Below are 19,798 nucleotides of genomic sequence, written 5' to 3'. Positions count from 1 at the left end.
GCTTTCAAATACCACCTTTGCATAGGTTTCTGAGGTTCTTTGTGATAGCATTGTCGCCAGTCACTAGAACCGTCGTTAAGGCTTGACTAACAGCTTTTGACACCAAGAGTTCTTTGAGTATTTCTTTAACCATCAACCTATACCGTTAAATGTTGGCCCGAAATTGTGGTTCCTAGCCTTTCCAAGACATTTAAGACTCGATTAAGCGCTTTAGTAGCATTCAGCGATGGTTTATTCAAAGAAAGGTTGAGTTAACAAGATAAAAGATCGAAATTAATCACATTTGGACACCAAAGAAAAACGTTGATGGGTTCAGTTTCATCAAATTTAACTTATGGTGTATTTGATCAAAATTCAACAAAAATTTTAAAAAAAAATGAGAAGTTACAAACGGCAGTGCAATTCTCATCTAAAAAGTTTTCTTTATTTTATTGAAAAGGACACAAAATGTCCACAAGAAACAGTTATGTGTATTTTGTTTTGTTGCAATAATGGTCCGTCCTCCTGTAGTGATTGATGATTGTTGAGGTGCAGCTTTTGTTGCAAAGTAATGAGGCTGAGCAAGCCTTTCCCAGAAGACATGTTAATTAATGATTTGACTTATTAGCTTGTGAGTTGGCCCTCGTTGTAAGCGCTTCGGCACGAATGTCTCTTCCTCCAAGCGAAAGTATGAGGCTCTGGGCAGCAACAACAACAAGAATAGCAACAACAAGTTTATTTTGTAAGGAAAGTTACTAAAATAGGCAAGACAATAAGTCCTGATGTGGACCTAGACGCTAAATTAACATTATAATCACAATTTGGACAGGAAATCTATAATTCTATACAAGGATGTAAAGTGTATAAACATCAAAGCTATTACGAAAAAACCTCTCTGAAAATACAAATATAAACGTTGCATCACGTAAACTGTAATATGTACTTAAGAGTAAATGCCTGCAAAAATTCAGCAACCAACGGCCAGAGTGGAATTTTTGTTTTCGTTGATATTTTGCCCATGGGTAGGTATTGGTACGTAACTAAACGTGATGTAGTTTTTTTTTTCAGAAAGGCCCCTTCAATTTGGAGAAAATCGAAAAAATCTATTTTTGCTTTCGGCGACTTCAGAAGAGCCAAAATTCAAAACGAAATGGGTCGTTCTCAAAATTTCGTTTGTGTGCTAAAAGGAAGGAAGAGAGATAAAATATTTTCCGATGCGTCTGTTTATGGAGGGTTTTACTTCTAGTTTGGTGGAAAATATTCAACTTAGCAGTAATATGAACGGGGAACAATGATATTTTAGAACTGCTTTATTCTCAACCGAAAGAAAATTATATTTTAGCTGAAAGTCGCGATTAAAATTTTAGGCATGTGTTACACCTTGGTTTACCCTGAGACTCAGGCCATAAGGTCTTTAGATATTGTACTAAAACGTATGTACAAACGTGCTCGGTTAATTCAGTTTACGCTTCACACGAACTCTCGAAAGTTGAACAAAATTTGGTTGAAATAGTGGGACCAAAGTAGCGGTTTGTTGGTGTTTGCGACGGCTTGCCGCTACTGCCGAAAACTTAACTCGCATGAACTTAACAGATTTGTGTTTAAAAACAAACCTTACTGTCTAACTCTTTTCTGGTTGACTTTAAATTTTTCTCGGGAAATTTGCTTCCCGGTTATCCTTGTTTCTTCTTCCCAAAATTATGCTCCACGAGTCGAAGCAGCGAACCTTCTAACTTCACCGGGGAACTTCAGCAGCCGAGCATTTTCTCGATAATATTAAATTCGATGAATCCTTTCTTTTCGATCCAATTTCTACATCTTGTACACTTTCAAAGTTTAAGCTTTCATAAAATTTAAAATAATTTACAGGTAAACGGTATTCAAGGACACATTTGTTTTTAATTATGTTGTAGCGTTGCTGTAGAGTTGCGTGACAGAACAAAATTATTCCCACCGGGAGGGTGTAGAGAAACAACGACGCGAAAGGGACTGTTTCCGTTGTTTTCGATCTCACTTTAGGTGAACATTTTGTAATTCTCTTGCAGCCTTTTCTTCAAATTTTAACTGTCCATCAAGCCGTAAATGATTGCTTTTTTTTGTTTTGTTTTTTTTGTTTTTTGCTTCGTTTTAAACAGTGTACTAGTCTGCGACTCTAGACATGTTCGCAATTCCATTTTGCTTGAATTCAGGAAAAAGGAAAACAAAACTGGGGTCTTACAAAATTAAAATCTAGCTTTTCAAAAAATTAAAAACAAACGATTGAAAACAAACTCTTGAGTTGATTTTTCTATGAGACTTTTTCGGTAAAGCGCTGTACTCTTCACTATAATTATGCCGATGTTTACTGGTTGACCTTCACAGGCAAGTCTTTCAGACTGGCAAATGTTCTAACACATCACAGACCTCGTTTCAACAAAACGCGATTTAAAGTTTTCCCTGGCAGGTGCATTTTTTGTCAAAGGAGATCAACCTCTCGATGTAAGGAGCTTTTCTCTTCACTTTGAAGTCGGCTGTCGGGATGTCAAAGTGCTCGCAGATATTCTGAAGCATCTGAATTGCAAATTTTGACAGCTTTGAATCTGCAATGAGTTCGCAAATGTGATAAGTGTCATAGATGGGATGACGGAGGGCAACTTCTTGAAGGATTTCACTTCTCAGCTCGATGAAGGCTACCTCATCTTCTTTGTTCTGGTTTTCTTCAATGTCACTCTCCGTCATTTCGTCATCTTCACTGAGTATACGCTTGGAGGCCAGCCTTGAAAAGCAACTTGAAACTTTCTGGCTCGTCAGAAATTCAGAACTTATAAAAAGGCGGTTTCCATTGCTGTCCCTGGCAGTCATCATGGACTTGGCTACAGACGCTGCATCTGCTTTCTGGCCAGTCGTCTCTCAAATACGGAATTTACTTGTCAAGTAATCTTTTTGTTTTTCTGTAAATCTTGTTCGTCGAACATGACTAGACTTTAGGGCCCATCCCATCGGTAAACACGAATGACTTGTGAGGGTTAAACACTTTCTAGCTTGTATCTGTGGTATACCACAGAACTGCTCCTGTAGTCAGGATTCACAAGAGTGTTCTTCGACTCAGTGGAGTGAAGCCACATTCCTGTGAATAAGTCAACTACTGCTTGACTATAAACTCTGGTATTATCATGCCAATAAAATTTGGTACAGTGATGATCTCTTTAGTTGACAATTTTATTGATTTCTCCCCGAAAGGAAGGTCCTGGATTACACGAGGGCTCGTTATAAAGTCCAGAAAGTGGTCCAGTTAAGTTTGAGATACTGTTATCCTCGTCTGGGAAGACTGCAGCGATGGTGCCACACCTCTGCCCTCGACCAGGATATGCTTTCTTGCTTCACTGAACCGATACCTCGTCAGGTTTGGAATCCATTTTAAAAAGCGCTTTGTATGAGACCTTGTCCGCCATTATAGACAGTATTTGCCGCCTGGTTTGCTAATTATTAGCATTCCTGTAACATTCCGCCAACGCCTACATCAGCACTTCATCTTCGCGCTCCTCGTCATCGCTGAAAGGGTGTTGTCCAAACGATTTGAACGTAACCATGACTGCCAAAGTTGATCGCTCTGATTTGGTGCTACTTCGTCTTACACAGCATCAACCGCTTGTTTTCCTTTGCAAGTGACGACGCTTGGTTCGCTCTCTAGCCTCCTCCCACTGAGTTTTCATAGGATGTCTCACAGGACTTATGTCCCTGCTTTCTAGAAAGGAATTTAGCTTTTCAAGTGGTTTCCATTCTGATGTGAGGGGATCATCTTCTATTGGGGAGTAGACACTGGCACTTGTGGCTGGAATCTGAGAGAAGACACTTGTTTCTGGAGTCTGAGGGTCGATGAGTAAGAGAGTCGAAGGTGTGTTTTCTGCCACTGGACTTTTTGATGTACTCATTTTTTGTTTTATCCTGTAATAAATTGATGTCATTAAACAGTTTATCTAAATAGAACCTCCACATTACGAAAGGACCTGAATGGTAAATAAATTAGCTATACATTTGACCCATTAGAAGACAAGCTTTGTTTAATTAGAGCTGCGCTAGTGTTTAAAAGGGCGGGGTAGCGGGTGATAGTGTCACTATTTCTGAAACTAATTTTCCGTCATCAATGCGAAATAATTAACTTATTTTTACCTATTTTTACGTAGCCGTGCTATCCCTTTCCCGGGCTGCCTTTTCCTTCAACAGGGCATAGTGGCCTTAGGACAAAGTTCCATCACGGTCACAATAGCTTGAAGTAATAACGTCAAGTAATATTCTCTAACCAAAGACTGCTCCTCCATTTGAAACGTGACTTGGCTGTCCTCAAAAGCTACTTGTGGAGTTATCGTCTTAGATTTCATTTCGCTCAACATTTTCCTGCATTTAGGGCATACGCCTGAGATCAAAATTATGAAATGACAATTTTATTTTAATTGTGAATACGCAATTAAAACTAGCCTGTTTCTGACGTCTTGTCTGATTCATTGGGAAGCAGCACAAAACAATTCGAAAGGAGATAGTAGCGTACGAGAAATATTGCAGCGGGGAAAGCTCCTCGCCCCAAGCCCCTCCCTTACCTCGTCTCTTGATCCCAACGCCTTTCGCGCTAGCGCGCTGCACCCCAAACGCCGGTAACAGCCTTTATTGAAACAGATCTAGACAAACCTACAAGCGAACAAACTCTCGCCATCTCTGAGATTGTCAGGTTAAAACCTCGTAGTTGCATTGTAATCACGTTTTATTGAAAACAGAATAATTAATTACCATATTGTAGCTCAAATTACCCAAAAATAGTACTCAGACAAAACATTCAGTCTACTGACACTTTCGCCAAGAAAAACAACAATGTTGATACTTATATTTTAAAGAATACAAACCTGAGCCAACAGCAAGAAAACTCCATTTTCTTGTAACACTGCATGGGAGCCCGCTTTGCTTAAACCTCTGTCTGCTTTTGGTCTTTTGCTTATATCCTCGCTGTCCATCCAATACCTAACGATGCTCTATGCGCTGGACATACTGTCATCTGATCAATATTTTGGGGAGAGAAGAAGATGGATGCTCTCGCCAAAATCAACTCAACTTCACTATCTATGCCGTGAAACGCAAACATCGCCTTGTGGCCGGTTACATCCAGCTGACAGCTAAGTAATGGAATACATTCCTTTCTCTGTTCCTGTCTCTTCTGTTGTGACCACATTGGGCCCCCGCAATCGATAAAAAGTATTTTCCATAGTTCTTTAGAGGCTTGAACCGCTTCAGTTTTCGTGTTTTCAGTTCACTAAGTTTATATTTAATTTACTGACGTAGATGTCAAAAACTGATTGTTGTAAAATTAAATTAATTACCAGCCAAAGTATATCTCTTTAAAAATAGTTCATTGTTACGATGCAAAGAGCTATGATGGTCGAAAAGTCTAAGAGATTTATAAACAATGCATTTTTTTGCTCATTTAATAAAACAATCCCTTTTTTCAGTCAACCGGAGCGGACAGGAGGATTTTGCTCTTTGTTACGCAACTCCATTACTTATCGGTTTATCTCCTCAATTTATAACTCTGTTGTAACTAATTTAGAGGGTAGCAACATCAGTCATATTCATTTAAAAAGCCAATAAACCTTACCTCAATTTAATGCTTGTACAGCGATAGCGTATTTAATAAATACGTTAGGTATCGGCTAAGAAAAAGATTATCGTTCCCTTTCAGAAATAACAAGTCGTTTAATTAAGTGAAATATTCAAATGTCTCATATTTCAACCAAATTTTGTTCAACTTCGGACTCGTGTGAAGCGCAAACTGAATTACCCATGCCAGTTTTACGTGCCTCATAGTACAATGTTCAAAGACCCAAAGAATTGAGTCTCAGGGTAAACTAAGGTGTAGCACATGCCTAAAATTTTAATCGCGACTTTCGCCTAAATTATAAATTTCTTACGGTTAAGAATAAAGCAGTTCTAAAATATTATTGTACGCTGTTCAGATTACGGCTAAATGGGATATTTACCACCAATCTAGAAGCAAAACCCTCTCTGAACTGACGCATCAGAAAATATTTTATCTCTCTTTCTTCCCTTTTGCATGCAAGTGAGTTTTGAGAACGGACCCATTTCGTCTTAAATTTTGGCTGTTCTGAAGTCGCCGACAGCAAAAACAGATTTTATCGGTTTTTTCCAAATTAAAGCGGCCTTTCTGAAAACAAACTACCTCATGTTTAGTTACTTACCCATAGCTATCTATGGGCAAAATCAGCGGAAAAGAATTTTTGGTTGTGGCCGCGAAATTTCAGTTTTGCTCGATTTTTATAGGCATTGGCTTTCAAAATAGAAAAAATCATCTTTATTCATAATCATGGATGACCCTTTGGTATATGATATTTTCATGAGAACGTCCTTATTTTTCTTTAATTCTTTCATAAAACTCGGAATAGAGGGGGCTTCCTTAATGCGATCTGAAAGAGAGTTCCAAGCTATAGCTACCCTATGCTTAAAAGATAGTCTTCCCATTTCCGTTTTTAGTCTTGTGATATTTATATTTAAAGTCTTTCTTAGATTGTATCTGTGTTCCTGCTTCCATGCTAAGTTATTAAGGTAGTCATTATAGAGACCATGATATGATTTATAAGTTATGGATAGTATCCTTTTCGTGGAAAAATAGGAAGTAGGGGACCATCTTCTAAGCTTACACATGTCGTTCAAATTAGTGTCCCTTGGAAGATTACGGATTAACCTTGCAGCTCGCAGGTGGACACGCTCCGTTTCTTCCATCAAGACCGATGAGCATGAGCCCCATACAGCAATCCCATACAGCCGGACAGATGGAATGATAGTCTTGAAATAAATAGTCTCTAGAGTAGACTTAGGTGGGGATTTGGTAGCGTAAGCCGGCGACAGGTTTCGCATTGATGATTAGTGCCAGACCCTCGGCAAACCTCCTCCCGACTAGTATCAAATCTTCTCGTGGGTGGAGAAACACGCTATTTAAAGCGTTTATTATGAGGGCCTGGCACCCAGGCCATTGACCAATGAAATGCCTGAATTGTAGTCCCACTTATTCCGTTTATTTTCTCGTTTTGTGGCTCGTTTTATTATTTTTATACACGTATGATTTATATTCAGAGAGATATTCCCTAATTATGATGGTGTAAATAGTTTATATTTAATGAATAACATTTTGAAGATAGGCGTTTGAATAACATGTAAAAAAAACTTAAGCGCTTGCCAAACGCAAATAAAGTCGAGTTTTAATGTTATTCTGGCTGTGATACAATCGAATGGTCTTTTTTTTTTTCTTGTTTTTTCAGGCCTTAGCTTCATTTAATGTTGATACAATTATCAATACTTGGCAAAGTCATTATCTTTAAAAAGTTCCAACTTTTATTTAAAAAATAAAGAAGCCTTGAATGTACTCTCTTCTGTTGTAAAGCACGCAAGAAGCGGCTAGAGCACGCAAGAAGTGTAGTTTTCTAGCGAACGAAGAAAACGCACGTGCGGCTGGTAGCGCTATTAAGGAGGAGCTGCTCACAAGCTAAGACAGATACGTGCTTAGATTATTCTGAGCTAAACCATTCCACGCTAAGCCAGTCTATAGCTATTTACGTGATAGCAGCTTTTTTCCTGAACTAATGTGGCGTCGAAGTTAATACAGGATGCACCGTTTATTCTTTACTGCGATTTGCACCACCCATTGTGAAGAAACGTGCGGAACCTAATTTTTCAAGGAAACAAATTTAATCTAAATTTTTGAGCCTGGTCTGCACCTGGTTCAAAATCGTTAAACAAATATGCACCTATTTGAGATATATCTTAAAAATGAGGTTTTTGCTATAGCATCAGGGCCTTATCAAGCTTCTCCATCGTTTTCCTGTGTGATATTTGTATAATTATGTCCTCTGAAATAAATCATTGGAATAAAGAGTCAACCATTGATAATTCACAAAAATAATTAATAATGAAAGAAGCAATGGCCTTATATGATGAATTAAACAAAAGTAATATATGAAGTTAGAACTGAAGCACAAGAAGGAACAGACAGTCATAAATGTCGACAGATGAATGGACAGACAAGCAAGCAGATGGATGACTATATTTACGAATGGATGGATACTAATGGATACTAATGTATTCATGGTGGGAGTTGGAAATAAATGGTTTACCAGAAGGACTGACAGGGTGACAGAACAGTCCATGGAAGAATTTATTGAATCATCGATCAAAAAAAGTTGAAGGAGCAAAAAGAGGACAGATAGAGTTTTAAGCAAGGTGATAGTGAATGGAAGAAATGGAAATTTTGTAAATACAACCATTAATTACCTTCACTTCTCGCAAAAAATTCTTCAGCTGTTGGTCGATCTGTGAAAAGGCTGGTCTCATCATAGGATTTCTTTCCAACAAGAACTCATTAGCTCATATCTAAAAATTCAGTGCAGTATTAGTTAACGGTTTTTTCTTGAAGCTGACATTATCAAAATCTGGATTGATTGTGTCACGTGGAAAGAGGTGTAAAGGGGGATTTTGAACTCATGACAATGATTATTGGAAAGATCACTGATTTGCCGAGTGTAACATTTGATATGCAAATGATTTTTAAATCATGACGACTCATTCCATGCATCTCTACGATTTTCAACGAGAACAAGTGAATGTCAGAGGATCTTACAAGACTTGCCTCGAGGAGTAAAATCCTTCTCAATTATTTCTAATATGGCAAGATAACTTTCCATTATTTGAAGCGTTCTACAAAATTAACAATCGTTCAATTCATTTTCTATCGGCATTATTTAATGGATAATTACTGAGGCATATGGCATGATGAGAAATATTGCAGCCAGCTTAGGCCGTAGGCCTCAGCTGGCTGCAATATTTCTCATCATGCCATGTGTCGAAGTAATTATCGATTGTAATTATTGATCCCCATGAAATCCTATTGTTCTGTGTCTGTATGTGTGATAATTGTGATGCTTATTGCTATTGTTCTCTGTTGTGATGAATATATCTTAGATTTTAATTGTGCAGAGGGTTGTTATTGTAGCTCGTTGTTATAGTTGTTCAAAACAGTTTTAATGATGGAATTAATTCGTGCAAGGCATGTAACACTGCTAATTTGCATACAGAGAATTCAGTCATTTTACTCAGTGCGAACCTGGGTTTAGAAAGAGGATGGATTCGTCGGAAGACGAAGAATTATTTATCACAGAGATCTACGAAGGCAGATATTTCAGCAGAAATCGAAGGTAATGCAGTGTAACGTTTAGACATCTCTGTCAGTGCTTTAATTCTTTATCGACTTCAAAAGGCGGCGTTTCCATTTTCTTTTTTTAAATAGAAAAAAGATTTAGAACGCCAGTAGGCCATTTTACAGTTGTGTACTTATATGCCAAGCCTTTGATTAAGAGTGAGGCTGAAGGTGACCTTGTTGTGATAGAGACCTGCATCAACTTAGCATGATAACAAAGTGGTTTACATTTGAAAGGCAGCAAGGTTTGTATCATAACAAGGTCAACCCTAGCCTCACTCCCATTCAAAGGCTTGGCAACCAAGTACACAACTGTAAAATGGACTATTACAGCTTCAGAATGCGAGAAATTTGACAAAAGTTGGGTTTCAGACGCCAGCCGCCGGAAATGGGCGTGGGTTTTGAAAGTCTTTGAGGAGTGGAAGAAGTAGAGAAATGAAGCGGTTTTGAAACAAGATTACAGTGGCGAGACGGTAATTCAACAAGATACAGACGAGATGTCCGACCAGATGTTGGACTTTACATTGGCTTGTTTTGTTGCAGAAGTGAGAAAGGAAGATGGCCAAGAGTATCCTGGAAAGACTCTATATGAAATTTTGAGTAGCATTCAAATGTATTTACGTGTGCAATGTAAGCGAAATATAACTTTGATCGACAAAGAAGGTTGTACATTTAGAATATGAATTCTGCTTTAAACTTTATAATGAAAGAAAGAGCACGGCAAGGTATAGGAGTAGATATTAACCAGGAAAATGTGATAACACAGGAACAAGAAAACTATTTGTGGGAACATGGTTTTCTAGGTAGTGAAAATGCAGAATTACTTCGCGATACGTTGGTTTGGGTCAGTTTTAGGCGTTCGGTTTACTCTGAGGGCTGGGTAAGAACACAGAACTTGAGACTAAGAAATTCACAGTTGTATCTGCAGTGTGACGAATTGGGATGGGAATTTTGCAGTATACCGAGGATATCAGTAAGACAAATAATGGGGGATTGAGCCATTTGCGTATCAAAAGGAGAGTTGTTCGAGCATATAAGAATTTGACAAATTTTGAGTGATGCCCGGTTGAGCTGTATAAAAAATACTTGTCTCACGTGACAAATGAAGTCAGCGACAACGCATTTTATTTGCGCGCTTTGCCAAAGCCAAATGGGGAAATATGGTACTACAAAAAGGCAGCAGGGAGAGAAACTATAGCAAATTTTGTAAAGAAAATAATGAAAAAAGCGCAGTTAGATGGGCACAATACTAATCACTCTCTCAGGCGTTCTTGTGCCACACGGTTGTATGATGGTCGTGTTTCATAACAACTTATCCAAGAAACGACTGGTCATCGGTCTTCCGATGGTGTCAGAGCATATAAGTGTACCTCATCAGCACTCAAAAGGGAAGCAAGCGAATTTTTGCAGGGTTCACTTTCGAAAAAGGCTGTAATTGATGCAGAGAAAAAGGACAAAAACGGTGCTGGGGAAAATTACACTGCACGAGAGGTTAAAGTAGTAAGTCCGTAAAAATGTGATAAAGAGGGTAGTAACCAGTCAGTAGTTGTTAGCACTAATTCCACTAGAATTGTTATTTCCTAGAAATAAACTGATGAATATAATACTTCTTAATGCAATAGATTGTGCTCCATACTATCAGTCAGAGTTAAACGCAAACGGTAATGTTGACAATGTGGCAAGCTATCAGTTTTGGTGCGCTTTATACATTAAATTTCCTAAAACAAGCTGCAATATTTTTAATAATTGTAACCTGCACACTGCAATATTTTTAATATTGCAGCCTCGACACTTTAATATTTTTAATGTTGCAGCATGCTTATTTAGCGCGTTTAATTATCTTACCCCAGATAATTTCTCTGCTAACAAAAAGGACCGCCTCCGTTTTCCTCATACAGTTGTTTTGTAATCTTAAAGAATACAATCGTTGATTTAATGCAGAGAAAGAAAATAGAATTTCATGGGGATCAGTTATTATACAAGATTTTGAAGCTTACAGTTCTTCCGAGCACTGATCGGGACGAGGCATTCGGTATACTGTAGCCAGTCGACTTACTAAGGCAATTGGTGATGAGATGTCAGGGTATGGCAACTCTCCTGTTTGGTTGAAAGAAGATCATCATAATTTAAATAATTCAGCTTTAGAGACAAGGATCTAAGACAAGGAGTATTTCAACAGTAAGTTTTAGGAAAAATAGAGATTCGTAAAGACTTATTTTGCTCATTTACATATACAAAATCAAGCGCAGCTCGGAGACAAAAAAAAATGTAGAACGAATGAAATGTTTAGTAGCCGTATGGCGGGCCCCTGATCTTGTTTAATTTCGACTAACTGGCAATACACATTTTTCTAAATGAAGATGCTTGTTTCTATCTAGTTAGCTTAACAGAGGAGCCTTCCTAACTTTGGGCTGCTTTATTGATTGGAATCTCATGACGAGAACATGATTTCTATTTCATAGGGTGTCGCACATAATATCACACGACACTTACCGTAAGTGGTAATTTCCCATAAGACAATACCAAATGACCACCTGCAAATATGCATCAATGTTTTAATAACTTTAGCAAGTTAGGAAAAGAAGCTAATGACCTTCTGGTAAGGAGGATTAGGACTGACTTGATTAAAGATCAAGCCTCGTCGTATTCTTTTTGTGTTTAATGAATATTTACATCCCTTAAGACTTCGCTGTGTCTTTTCTGTCGGATCTCGCCTCTGATATAAATTTTAATCAACATGAGCATAAGATTATCCATTTGAAAGAAGAAATTACTTAAGTCATGCTAAGTTTTCATGGTGTGTCCATAAATGCAAATAGGTACACATACATGCACCATGTGTGCACTTGGAGAAGAGCAAACAACGTAAAATGAAGCCCTACAGGGGCGGATATAGGAAACTTTGATTGGGGGGTCCTAACTATGGTTCAGAATGGACTGTTGGACTCTGTTAAGGCAATTACATCTTCCCAACACCACTCACATCCCCTCCCACCAATCGCGGTTGCACGTTATAATTCCTTAGCCGCTTATCGTTCAAAGAGCTTTACGAAACAGGATCTAGCCCTTATCGTTTATAAATGCGAGACAATAGGTATAAATGTTTGTTAAATTAAGAATACCCGCCAGTCATTGAAACTCGAAGATTCCACTGTCAATAAATTAAGAGTAAGACAACGGCGTCCACGAGTTTGTTATTCTAAAAGCAACATATCAAACTGTTTCCCCACTGCGATGGACATTTGTTTTTGTCGGTTCCAGCCTGGCGCGGCCGCTAACCCAGATGCCCTCCTGAGCAAATTTTCAAAATGGCGGACAAGCCAAAGAGAGAGATAAGAGAACCAAAGCGATTCTGCAACGAATAATCAGCATACACCCCTGTTAAAAAGGTCATTTCACAGAGAAAAGATACAAAATTGTATGATATTGATGTCACGGAGGTTGACAAACCCAACAAGAGACTGAAAATTCACTACATTGGCTACAGTACACGCTTCGATGAGTGGAGACCCTTCGGGGTTCTGTCCGCGTGTACCGGTTCACAAGAGCCAATACAAAAGACCAAACAATACACAATAGCTAACCGATAACTCCTAAACAAAGAAAGAACAATGGTAATTCCCTTGTGAACCGGTACACCAGGACAGAACCCCCTTCGGGGACGGTGAAGCATCTGAATATTTTCCTTCGAAATTGTATAGATTAGTAGGCTGCAACAAAAATTTATTGGACGACGTTTAGGGTAAAAACTGCAATCTAACCTGAAAAAATGTAAATATTCCGACTCTTTCGGAAAATAACTTTACAAATCTTACTTGTTTATCTCGTAAGTAAACGATGGTGAAGCGCTTTCCGAGCTACCCGATTCTTCTCCCACTGCTTTCACGCTTATAAAACAGGAAACGAGCAAAAGGAGGAAGGTGTGGCTGTTTTGAATAGCCATTTGACGAGGTTCAATCTGCTCCTTGTTCGACAATTTACATATCAAAACAAAGGAAATTTGTTCCTCTCTTTAATTTTGGCGGTACATTTTCAATATGCGCTTGCGTAAGAGAGAAATAGCCCAAGACTCCTTGCTCGGTCTTGTTTTGACCACGAACGCCTTCTTAATTTTGACGGACCCGCTCAGGAAAAGGTGAAAATAACGAGGGAAAAACTTTACTTTGTAGTACGAAAATACTGATGAAGTGGGCGTGGTCATGAAATTCAGAAAGAGACTATTTGTACCCCGTGAGTTTGATATGTGTTGATCATGACCTCACCAGTTTTTGTCCACCATAAAAGTTCTTCTCGTGAGATTAAACAGTCATGATTCTATATTTTCCAAATAGTTTATCGATATATAGCAAGAAAAGCCAATTTTTTTCTAGGAAATAGGCCACTGGCTTACCTCTTTTACCCTTCTGATTTTTTTTCTTTTCCGTAGATAAATGACGGCAACTAAAAATAACTTGAGTCAGTAGTTGTATTACTAGAATAAGACATGTCATAAAAACATGTGTTTTTCCTACTCGAGACAAATTATTGTGAAAAAGGTCCTGTCTTAACATTTTACGTTAATTATTAATCACTAGACTAAAATTCATCCCACTGCAAGCGATCAAATTTACCCTAATGATGAGCCGGAGGAGAACAGAATAGGCGCAGCATATTTAAGTTCGTGCTCAAATTCACACTCCTGGTGGACTTCGCTTGACATAACTAGTAATAAGATCGATCTTCCTGTTTACGAATGGAGTAATTTGCGAATCTTGAATTTGAATTAACACGTTTTGCATCATGTGTATATTTCATACAACTACTATAGCTCGTAATAAAGGTATACAAATCCACGGTTGCCTCAAATTTAAGCTCCATTTTAATCTCTGTTCATTATAGATTATAAAAATTATTACGAATAAACAGCGAAAATTGAACACGTCTTAATATTGTGTTCAAGGAAAAAAATGGCCACTAACATTTGTTACCAAAAGTCACACAAGAGACGATCTCATCAGTTGTCTCAAAACAATTGCACAATTACGCATCATATATTATCAAATCCTAACACTGTAAGGTACTGCATCAAACGATTTTTTTTTAATAAATTGTTCCCCCAAATCCTTTTGAAAAATTAACTTTATCACGGCATTCGCTGTTCACAAAACCACGATCGAAATAAAGTGTGTTCTTACTTTTTATTTTCCTTTATCTATTTAAATGTTACTTCATTTGGCTGAAAAAGTACAAAAGAAATCGTCTTTTGGAAACGAAATTGTATAAAAAATGCATAAACTTGCCTTAGGATTTAACGGTAAGACTTGTCAACGTATCATTCATCGGAAAGTAGTGGAATTAATCATTGGTTGTCATGCAAAACGAGGTCCGATAGATAATTATGCGCACTTTACTGAGTCAAAAATAAACCGTCATACGAAACCACATTTTTTATTGATAAAAAATAAATCAGCATGCAGATCTTGTAGGAGGAAAATGGCAGTTGGAGTGAAAAGCTCCAGTTCAGCCAACAGTTTAACAATATCAAAGATTATGTTCGCAATGCCTGTTTCTCATCAAACTGTAAAATGCCACTATCGTCCAATTTGTAAATTGGTGTCCGGTGGACATAGAAAAGAGACGGGAAGATGCACGTGTACGCCGAGGAACGATTTGTGCGGGGGAAAGCTCTCTGCGCGTAGGATGTTCGTAAACAACTAGGCCAGCTGTGTTTCTCTCAATATCTTATTCAATACCTAAGATAAAAAAACGGCCTTTGATTTATTTGTTATTGAGTTCATAGCCCACTCACGCTCTTCTCTCTATTGCCTTGCGATAAACAAGTCCTCTAGAATTTACGAGGTTGAGCCTTTTTTGCTTTAAAGTCGATACCTGTCACGCATTTCTTAAAGCCAAGAGAAAACCCAGAATCTGATGGCAAAGCAACTTTTTTTGTCGATGTTAGGAGATTTTCGTGAGCGCCCATTACAGGCAAGGCAACCATAACTCAGTTGTTATGTGATCTAATGTGAGTGCAGATGGTTGAGCATTACCACTAAATAGCACGCACGCTTGGCGGCCATTTTATGAGGCTTTATTTGATGTAAGTTCCGTACGATTTCATTAATATCGGCGAAAATCACTTGATGAAAATTACTTGAAGAAAATCACTCGGCGATATCACTCTGGTTCCGCTACTCGCGAACTGATCATAATCTTCGTGATTTAGTTTAAGAGAGGATGACTGCATCCTTTGAACAAATTTGAAATATAGTGGCAAGTCGCCCAAAACTCGTTTTCTCTCCTACTTTCATATTTTTTAGCCCATTATGTCCTAATAATTGTGGTGTAGTTTTTTTGCGAAAATATATTTTAGTTCTCGAGAAATGAGTTTTTTCGTGCGACCGCTCAAATATGCAAATTTTCACGGTGAATATTATCCGAGTTGTGTGACCTCGTGTAACGAATACACTCGACCTCCGGTACTTCTGTCAACATAATCCTTTGTTTTATCATCTAAACTTAATCCCCTGTCATTATTGAAGCTGGCAAAGAAATATTTTTTTTTTGGTGATTATTTTTGTCCGACGTACTTTTCCTATGTCGAAAAGTAGCACCAAAACAAAGACAGTTTTAACAATGACCGATATGACAGAATCTACTGAGCTTCTAGCTCTTAAAAGACAAAAGGATGGTTATAAAGTCAATGTGAAAATTTCCTTGTGTATTTGTGTTGTTCTATCTTGAGACGAACTTAAAGTCGGCCAAAATTTACTTGGTAGCGACCATGATATATACATGGTGTGCTTCTTTGTCGCCACCGTTTACTGGCATAAATCACAACAATTTGTAAAAAAAATAACTCTCTTACCTTGTTTAATTATGATTTTATTAGCTGTTTCGACTATTATATTATGTCTGGGTATTACTTTTTTCCAGCAGAAGCCCAGGTTTTGCGTTTCTTCCCTTCCTCCCTCATTTATATTATCAGCTTGTCACGCAATAGTTGATACCGACACAAATGAATATTTACCCTGTATATAAATTGTTTATGTTGAATTGAAAATATTAGAATGTGTGCTTTTTGTGATCACTAATCGTTGTTTAAGTGGCAGCGAAGCAGTTAAAAGCGGGTTGTTGCTTCATTGCTATTGAAATTTATGGTATACAGACAGGATAGCAAAGTGTGATGCTCCAGGAATAAAATGTTACATGATATCGGAATTAGTTTTGCTCAAGAACGAGCTCATCTGGAATTAGTTTTGTTCAAGAACGAGTTCGTCTGGAATGCGTAGCAAGATTCTCATGTGCCAGCCAGAAACCGTCATGCTGATTGCCTTGTTCTGATTGGACGACGTTGTTTTGAATTGGTCAATCACAAAAGGGCAACCGCGTGACGGTTTCTGGCTGACACATGAGAATCTTGATACGCATTCCAGACGCTCAAATACTGTGGGATTTTGATTTTCTTCGAGGGCTAGCTACGGTCCGTTTGGATGGATTTTCGTTTGGAAGGTACGAGGAGAATTGTGCATCTTTTGACCTTAATGCTGCGAAGTTTGAAAGCGGAGCGATGCGATTTTCGGGGGGAAAATCGCTCGGGCGCTTGAACCCTTTTAAAACAAGGTTTCCACCCCTTGTCTTTCTTTAATGCATTACATTAACGACGAAATCAGACTTATTCAAAATCGCTCAACAAAAACATTTTTGAGGCAAAAGGACGACTATTCACCACAGGTGAAGTAATTCAACGTTTATATATCACTCTAAGTGAGGCAAACGGTAAATCTGGTACCGTAGGCCTCCGTCGGTCAGGGTCGACCATGGGTATAGCATCCTAGTTGAGTGCTTGGCTGGAGCATCGGCGACTATGACTGTGGCTTGAATGGCAGTCCTTGTTGCAAGTGTTGCATGTGTATGCTGTCTGTTGGACAAGGCTGACACGAAGCTTTCTGCTGGCCCGCCTCTCTGTGGCGGCTAGTGTCAGCTTCTCCTGTCCTGTTTTGAGGTGCTTGGTCACGGTTCCTCTCCATTGTGACCGATCAGCTGTGAGATTTTCCCAGGTCTCTGTGTCAATACCCACAGCCCTCATGTCATGCTTTACAGCGTCTCGGTATCGCAGCTGTGGGCATCCAGTGCGTCTACTTCCAATAACCGGCATACAGTAAGTCTTTGAGAATGCGGCCGTCTGGCATGCGGTGAACGTGGCCTAGCCAGCGGAGTCTGCGTTGCCTGAGTAAGGTAAACATGCTAGGCAGACCCGCACGAGACAAGACCTCTGTGTTTGGGACTTTGTCTTAGCACGAAATTCCCAGGATGCGGCGGAGGCTTCTCATGTGGAAGGTGTTTAGGCGTCTTTCTTGTCTGGCATATATCGTCCATGTCTCGCTACCGTACAGCAGTGCACTGATGACGCAGGCGTTGTACACTGCCATCTTGGTCTTTTCTGTAAGCATGGGGTTGGACCACACACGTTTAGTGAGACGTGCAAGTGTGGCAGCCGCCTTTCCAATTCTTTCGTCAAGCTCCACGTCTAAGGAGAGGTTGTCAGTGACAGTGGAGCCTAGGTAAGTGAAATGATGGACCACATCAAGCTCGTAATCGTCGATGGTAATGGTTGGTGGTGTTTCTGTTCCTTGTCCCATGCAGGACGTTAGTCTTTTTCAGGCTGATGCTAAGTCCAAAGTCTTTAGAGGCCTGGGAGAAACGGTCCATCAGTAACTGAAGTTCTTGCTGAGTGTGGGAGCTTACTGCTGCATCGTCAGCAAATAGCATATCTCTTATCAGGGCTTCACGCACTTTGGTCTTAGCTCGCAGGCGGGCAAGATTAAAAAGCCTGCCATCTGATCCTGTACGCAGGTAAGTCGCTTCTTTTGATGTGCCAAATGCATGTTTTAGAAGCAAGGTAAAAAAGATTCCGAAAAGGGTTGGGGCAAGTACGCAGCCCTGTTTGACGCCGCTGCTTATGTTGAATGGCTCAGAGATGCTGCCGCTAAACTGCACAGTTCCCTGCATGTTGGTGTGGAAGGACTCGATCAGGCTGTGTACTTTAGGAGGGCAGCCAATTTTGGGTAGGATTCTGAAGAGACCCTCTCTGCTGACGAGGTCGAACGCCTTGGTGAGATCGATGAAGGCGATGTACAGGGGCATCTGCTGCTCTCTTCACTTCTCTTGAGGCTGGCGGAGGGAGAAGACCATGTCCATTGATGATCTTTCAGCTCGAAAGCCGCATTGCGACTCTGGATAAACACGCTCAGCTAATTTCTGTAGTCGGACCGGAATGACCCTAGCAAAGACTTTGCCCACAGTAAGGAGATGCCCCTGTAGTTGTTGCAGTCATTGCGTTGTCCTTTGTTTTTGTAGAGGGTGACGATCTTAGCATCCCTCATGTCTTGTGGTACAGCCCCTTCTTTCCAGTACTCACACAGGACTTCATGTAAAGGCTGTAATAGTGTAGTCTTGCAGTATTTGATCAGGTCAGGGGGGATTCCGTCACTGCCTGGAGGTTTCCTTGAGGCCAAGCTGTTGATAGCCTTGCTGAGTTCGTCAATAGTGGGTTCGTTGTCAAGCTCTCCCATGACAGGTAGGCATTTTATGGCGTCAAGCGCTGAAGTTGTTACTACATTATGTCGGGAGTAGAGTTCAGAGTAGTGTCCCACCCATCTCTCTATCTGTTGTCCTTTGCCTGTGATGACTTCCCCTGTGGTGGATTTCAGGGGAGCTGTCTTGTTCTGGGTTGGACCCATTGCTGTTTTGATGCCTTCATACATCCCTCTTACGTTCCCAGTAATTGCTGCAGTCTAGATGGTTTCGCTGAGCTCTGTCCAGTACATTCACTATAAAACAACGGGCAGCTACACAAACAGATTGTGTGGGCTCCCTGTGACCCAATTTGGGGCAGGCGTAAATATGGGGCATAGACCCAATATGGGGCATAGACCCAATATGGGGCATATGGGTGCATAGACCCAATATGGGGCATAGTTTTGAGCAAAACTAATTCCGATATCATGTAACATTTTATTCCTAGAGCATCACACGTTGCTCTCCTGTCTATACAGATGAGCCAGATGTAGTTCTGCAAAGCCTCTCCTGAGTCGGCATATTACAATGAAGAACTTGTCCCTTGGTTTGATTTTGCATTTGGGTCCCCTCTTGTTGCTCACATATTGTTCATTCTGTTCACTCCCTTCCTCATAGAAGTCATCTGGTAAGTCTTCACTTGCTTTTTCTTTGGGTCGTATGTTTTCACAATCTGTTCCTTAATCAAGGTATTCCAACATCGCGTTAAAGACGTTTATGTTTGGAACACCAGTATAAAAAGCAACATCTTGGTCACGATCGAACCGATCAGCACAAAATGTCCTCGATTCTAGGCTCGAGTTGGTGTCTTCGAGGCTCTTTACTTTTAATTGGAGACTTTCGTTTTCTTTTAAAAGTTCCTCGGAACGTCTCTTTTGTTGAGCTAACACTTTCTAAAGACAAACCAATTTGCCTTGTAATTTCTTACAAGAAATACATGTCTTATCTCCATCCGCACTATCTCCAGAATAGGGAGTTTAAGCAAATCACTACGGTTGGCGCTGCTACGGCTACCGGAAGAAAACTTGTCCA

At 39.6% G+C, this 19,798-nt stretch overlaps 2 pseudogenes; one reads left to right on the top strand and one right to left on the bottom strand.

Moving 5' to 3' along the window:
- Positions 1-2,995: 2,995 nt before the first annotated feature.
- Positions 2,996-3,671, bottom strand: LOC148740944 (uncharacterized; annotated as a pseudogene).
- A 5,290-nt stretch (positions 3,672-8,961) lies between these two features.
- On the top strand, positions 8,962-10,729 carry LOC148740943 (zinc finger MYM-type protein 2-like; annotated as a pseudogene).
- The last annotated feature ends 9,069 nt before the right edge of the window (positions 10,730-19,798 follow it).

The sequence above is a fragment of the Stylophora pistillata genome, chromosome 1 (genome assembly GCF_964205215.1).
Source record: "Stylophora pistillata chromosome 1, jaStyPist1.2, whole genome shotgun sequence".
NCBI lineage: Eukaryota > Metazoa > Cnidaria > Anthozoa > Scleractinia > Pocilloporidae > Stylophora > Stylophora pistillata.
This window is presented reverse-complemented; position numbering and strand designations above follow the sequence as displayed.